The sequence below is a fragment of the Pinus tabuliformis genome, chromosome 2_1, assembly GCF_031772625.1.
Source record: "Pinus tabuliformis cultivar Carrire ecotype Pingquan chromosome 2_1, CPIR1, whole genome shotgun sequence".
Lineage (NCBI taxonomy): Eukaryota > Viridiplantae > Streptophyta > Pinopsida > Pinales > Pinaceae > Pinus > Pinus tabuliformis.
In genome coordinates this window covers 374,866,566-374,873,669 of record NC_142299.1, presented here as the reverse complement: position 1 = coordinate 374,873,669, position 7,104 = coordinate 374,866,566, and positions in this window count along the sequence as shown.

Here is a 7,104-nt window from a genome sequence, read left to right as displayed (position 1 = left end):
GTGGATGGGGGATTTCAGAGGGGGGGTAGTGGTAAGTGGTTTGGAGCGAGCGGGTGTGAAGTGTTGAGGGACTGACATGTAGGTGAAGGGCCCGCATGGGCAAACCATTTTTCGCAGTGGCCCCCCCACCATTATCTCATTTCATGGTGGGGGGTGCGAAGAGCTTCCCCACCGTTGATCTAGGCGGGAAGACTAATGACCGTTGATCTGTGCCGAAGCTTTTGACTTGCCGAAAATAAATTTTTGTCGCATATGAATTTGGCTTAAAAAGCATAAAACATATTCATTTACAAATATTAATCACCCCTTTTAACAAGGTAATTAAACAATAATGAAAAATAATCTAACTAAGGGCACGTTTAGTAACTTCCCTTCTAAAATATTTAACTATTCTAAACCTAATCTAAACCAACTCTAGGACAATTTTTAAGCATATCAGGCCTTTTATTTGTCCTAATCTAACCTAATTTCTAATCTTCAACCAAGATTATACTGTTTGATTGAACTTATTCTCTAATCTAGAAGAAAAATTTAAATGCTCTGAACAAGATTAAAAGTTTGATTCAGATAAGAAGAAAAGGTTGTGGCATAAAAACAAGATGCACACAGACCTTCATTTATTACAAATGGAATTTATTCATAAAGGGGTATTTAAACAAGCACACTTATAAAAATCTTCTGATTTTCTTTTGATGGGGTTTTATTTCATCTCTTTTTTTTCTATTTTTTTCATATTTCATTTTTTCTTTATTTTTTCATACCCTCTTTTATAAAATAACAACTAACTTATCAAAAATAAAACATGTTACAACATCAGCTCCAACTAGGGATTGCTTCCTCCTGCAAGATGCAGAGAACTTGCAGATCCAGGTGCCTTCTCCTGGGGCTAATGGGGTCTTATGTTGAAACAAATACACACTGCATGTAAAATAAAACTCTATGGTAGAATACAATGGTGAATGAATGGAAACATCTCAAGACTGAATATAGTGCTTCGAGTACGTCCCATTAACAGGCAATGAGGAAAACTCTCCCTCCAAATTCTGCAGAATGAAAGTGTTATTACCCTTGACCTCAACAATGCTAAAAGGTTCCAACCAAATGTTTTCAAACCTCCCATGTTTGTCTTTGTCTTCTCTCCTAGCATCCCATCTCAGCACCAAATCACCTTGCCTGAAATCTCTTTCCCTAGCTTTCCTATCAAACAAGCTTTTCATTTTACTTTGATATTTCTTAATCTTGTACTGTACTTCATCTCTATCCTCATTCAATTCTATGATCTAATTTATTCTTCGAGAGAAGTCATCAGTCTCTTCATTTGACTCTTGCAAAAACTTTAAAACAAGAAAAGCTAAATGTGTGGGAAATATTGCTTCTTTTCCATAAACAAGCTGAAAAGGGGATTTACCTGTTGATCTTTTGGGTGAAATCCTGTTGGCCCAAAGTGCATAAATAAGATGATTGTCCCAACTCCTTTTATGATCCTCCAATGTTTTCTTTATTACTTTAACCAAACTTTTATTTGAGGACTCTGCCAATCCATTTCCCTGTGGATAATATGGTGTAGAATGATGCAACAAGATCTAATATTTATGATAGAACTCAATCATCTTAGTACTGTTGAATGTTTGTGCATTGTCTATGACTATTTGCTGTGGGCATCCAAGTCTAGACAATATATATTCTTCAATAAACTCAATAAAAATAGTATTAGTTGCATTTCTGACTGGAATGGCTTCTACCCATTTGGTAAAGTAGTCCGCAGCAATCAATATCCATCTGTGATGACTGCTAGATGGACGATGAATTTCACCGATGAAATCCAATCGCCATTGTAGGAATGGTGCCTAGATTAATACTGGAACCAATGGAAGAGTTGCTAATCTCTACTTTCCAACAAACATTTGACAATATGTAGAACTCCTAACCTTTGCTCCCACCTTTGCAAAAATAGTAAGCCAATAAAATTCTACCCTTAAGATCTTGTATGTTGTGGCCCTCCAAGCATAATGACCTCCACAAATTTATGCATGAAATTCATCAATAATCCCTTTTGTTTCATTCTATGTTAGGAAAAGTAGAAGGATATTAAGAGGATCCTTCAGATACAAATTTTCATTCACAATATAGTACTTTACAACTTTCAATTTCAATGTTTTACATGTATTTCTAGTAAATTCAACTGGACATTCAAATTCTCTAAGAAATTTCACAATGTCAAAGTACCAATCTGATAACAAACTTTTTTCATCAATGTGAATCAAAATTGTCTAACCTGATGTAGAAGGTTCTTGTGGATTATCCTATATGAGGATTGCAGAAGTTTCTTATGGATTCATCTCAGTTGGGCTCTCAGAAGGTTCTTGTGGATTCCCCTAAGTGGAGATTGCAGAAGGTTCTTGTGTATTATTCTCAGTTGGGATGTCAAAAAAAAAAATTATTCCTAAGATTTTGCAATTGAATTCAACAAGGATCTTGGACAGGCCTTGACCTTTTATCAGTTTGGTAGTCTTGATGATGAGATCATACTCTAAAATTTTAGTTATCCTTCTCCCTCTCCTTCCATCAATGTGAGGCTGAGTTAGAATTGTTTTGACAACACTATTAGGTACATAGGAAATGATAGAAGAGTGGAGGAGATACACTCTAAAGGCTTTCAGAGCTTGAACTGAAGAGTAGTCTTGTTTTTCAACGGTCATACTTTAGCTCAGCATCTCTCATAACTTTACTAAAAAAGGCAATGGTTTGGTCATCTCTATCTTTGTTCCTTTGCAAAAGAATAACAACTTATGTGGTTTCAGAGACACTGAAAGGTTGAGAGTAATCTGGACTAGCTAATATGGGAGCTTCTGTAATGGCCTTTTTAATCTGATCAAATGCATACCTAGTAGGAAAAGTCCATTTGATTTCATGATTCTTTTTCAGCATATCAGTTATGTCCTTAACTATTTCAGCATAGTTAGGGATAAATCTTCTTAAAAAAACAATTTTTCCAAGGAAAGCTTGAACTTCCTTCTTGTTCCTTGGTAATATGAGTGCCTGAATTGTTGAGACTCTTTTAGGATCAATGATAACTCCTTCTTTGGAAGTGATTTGGCCAAACAATTTTCCTTCTTGAAGTGCAAACAAAGACTTCTTGGGATTCCCAAATTTCCTGCACCTATCAAAAACCTTTCTCAAATGATTCAAATGCTTTTCATCAGAATTGGAAAAAAACAGTTAAATCATCTAAATAAATAACAACAAATTTGTTGGTCTTACCTACAAATTCAAGGTCCATAGCACATTGAAATGTGGCTCTAGCATTAGTTAACCCAAAAGGCATCCGGTTATACATGAATGTGCCCCATGGAGTTGTAAATGCAGTTTTTTCTCTATCCTTTGGACTAACCATAATCTGATTATATCTAGAGAAACCATCTAACATGAAAATTCCTTGGGCTCCTGAAACTTTTTGAAGTAATTGATCCATCTTAGGTAATGGATAATTATCCTTCAAGGAAGATTTATTCAAATTCCTAAAATCCACACATAATCTAATTTCACCATTCTTTTTTCTCACTGGAACTATATTGGCTACCCAATCTGAATATCTTAATGGAAGTATTATTTTAGCATCTAGTAACTTCTTTAGTTCTTTTTCAATTACAGGAAGAAGGACAAGATTAATTCTCCTCAATTTTTGTTTGAAAGGTTTTGCCTCTAGTTTTAATGGAATTTTGTGTTCAATAAGAGATGTATCATATGTTTTTAATTCACTATAAGACCAAGAAAAAAACATCTTTGTAGGCTTTAAGGAGGGCTAAATATTTGTCTTTAGCTTCCATTGACAGGGATGCAGAAATTTTAACATTTCTGATCTCTTTAGAACTTCCAATGTTATAAATTTCAATATTTTCATCAGGTGAATCAAAAAGTGGATTTTTGGGGACATCATTATGATCAAAGAGATTCTCAAGAGGGATTAACCCTTTTGGAATAAAATTGTTAGAGAGTTGGATAATGTTATGATCAACAATTATAGAATCAAATTGTGGTGTTTGATTTTCGTTGTCAATTTCAAGATTATTAAGTGGTTCTTCCTCAACTTTCATGTTTGAGAATCCATATATGACTTACAAAAAGGATTTTAGTTGCTCATCATCATAAAAAAATTTCCAGTACTTACTTGAATTGAATTTGATACTCGACAAGCATCTTATCAGGGATTTTAAAGGAACTTGCATAAACAACCAAGGAATCTGCATGCATGTTTTGATCTCTAAGAATAGTAGTAATATTGAATACTGAAAATAAATTTTCAATTGAATCTGTTATGAAACTAGCTCACAAAAAGATAGAAAATATATATGAATTCCTTGGAAATAAGCCTCTTCAAGGGGGCAACCTCCTTTACATTGCACAAATGAACAGTTCTTGCATATACAAATGACAAGACCTCCTTTCTATATCAGGAGTCTAAGGGGTCATAATATAATTAGAGTCGGCATAGCAATAATAATGTAAGGGCACAATAATAACAATAGTGGGCTTCTATGGGGCACAATAATAACAATATGGGGACTACATGGACACAACAATATAATAAGGGGGTTGTACTAATAACAATAAGGGGTTACACTAGTAGTATAGGGACCTAACATGCCCCTCTCCTTCAAAAAGTGTTGTCCTCAACGCTTGAGTAATTCTTGATGCTTCTATATAAGATTCTTGTCCTCCCATGTGGAATCTTCAGCGGGTAAGTTCTTCCACTTGATGAGATACTCTAAAATTAATCGATTTCGTAGCTGTCAGGTTCTTGTTTCTGTGACTGCTCCAGGTTCCAATATGATTTTTCCTTCCTCGTCAAGTTCTATCAATATTGTTTGAACTGGGATCTTCTGCAACTTTTGAATGAGTGGCCACAGTTCTTCATCCTTCTTCCATTCATCCCTTGCTTCATTTATCCAATCTTTTTGGATAATATAAATAGCACAAAAGAATGCTTCCACATCCTCATCCTTTCTTGAGAGTGCATCTGCAACAACATTTTTCTTCCCATTTTTGTAGATGATTTCAAAGTCATAACCCAACATATTTGTGACCCATTTTTTCTTTTCTTCTAAAGATAATCTTTGTTATAAAAAGTATTTAAGACTATCATGATCCATTTTTACCTTGAAGTGTCTTCCCATTAGGTAAGGTCGCCATTTCTTAAGTGCATGTAGTATTTCCAACATTTCATTCTCATAAATAACTTGCTTGAGATGTAGCTGTAAAAATACCCAATCGCCTACATCAAAACTTCTTTCACTCCGATGTTGATCTTCCTGTTGTTTCATTCGATTCTGTACCAAAGTGGTGTTATCCTTTAAAAGTTGGAGAACTTGTTGTTGATGCTCAATGTGATCTTTCATTGCTTGAATGTTTTTCTTCTTGATATGCCCTTCTATCTTGAGAGTTTGAGTGGTAATTCCTTCCAATGCATTACAAGATATGGTCGGATTCATTTCTTGATGCTTGATGTGATCTTTCACTTCTGGAAAAATTTTCTTCTTGATATGTCCTTCTATCTTGATAGTTTGAGGAGTGGTAATTCCAACCAATCCATTACAAGATATGGTCGGATTCATTTCTTCTTTCTCGTTGTGATCCTTCACTTCTTGAACCTTTTTCTTCTTGATATGTCCTTCTATCTTGAGAGTTTGAGGAGTGGTAATTCTTGCTAATACTTTACAATATATGGTCGGATTCATTTCTACTTTCTCTGGGGTTGGTTCCTAGTGTATATCCTCTTATTTTGATGTTTCTTAATCCTTTTCTTACTCCTCTTCACAATCAATGTAAAATAATTTATTCTCAGCACACTTATGACCTTTAATGTATTTGTTATCACAATTGTAACAAAGTCCTTTTGCTCTTTTTTCTTCCCATTGTTGTGGTGTCAACCTTGTAGGTTATGGAGGCTAGGAGAAACAACACTTCCATCTTTATAGTTGTGAGGGGTATAATTCCTTGTTTCCATAATTTTGCTTTCCACTTTTCTTGCCAACCTGAATGCCTTATCTAATGAATCTGGTTCCCAAAGATGAACCTCATGTTGAATGTTATCCTTTAAAGTCCCTATGGAAACATCAATCCTCTGCTTCTCTGGAATATCATTTTCCCTTATATTCAATTTTTGAAAGTCCTCAATAGGCTCTTCCATTGAACGCTTTTGTTTGAGGTTTATCAATTGGCTAAAGAAGGTGTTTCTCTTTGTATTCTCATAATGTGATATCATTTCCTCCGTGAAAATTGACCACGTAACAAGTGGTTTACAAGAACAAATCCCTTTATACCATAAAAATTGATCTGATTCTAAATATGAAGATGCAATATGTACCTTTTACAACAGTTGCACCTCATGTATATCAAAATATTGCTCCATCTGTAGTATCCAATTTACCGGATCCTTGCCATCAAACTTCCTCATATCGCCTTTTCTTGATTTTAGGAGCTTGATATTGAAACAATTGTAACTCTGTAATTTCCTATCTCCAAGTTCTGAAATTGTGTCCTGCAGTATCCCTCTAAGTCCTCCTTCTAAGCCTGCAAGTCTGATCAAGATTGGATTCTGCAAGGAAGCATTATGTCAAATCTCCCACGATGATCTGATTATAGACTAGTTCAGTAGATCAAACTTGTAAGAACTGCCACGTGTCATTGTTTAAACCTTAGCACCTGAAACTGATACACCGAAAACTATAGTTCGTCCTATTTCTGCAACTTCTTACGAAATTTCATTTTGCTGCTCAGAGATAAAGTTATGATGATTTTCCCAAGGTCACATGTTTAGGATGTAATTCGGAAGCCTGCAGAAACCCTAAATGTCTTGGACTGTATCTCCGAAAATATAGCGAACCAAGATCTGAAATTTGGGCTCGAGCTTCACCAACATTGTGGCTCAAAAGGGTTTTAATTTTAGAGTTTGAAACTTCGCATAAAAACAAGTATAGTGAAAATTCCATGATGACCTATTTGAGATGGAATTCTAGAGTTTAGAAAAAACCCTAACTTCCTCAGATCATATCTCCTAAAATATAGCGAGAGAAGATCTGACAGTTGGACTCAAGGTTCAAAATG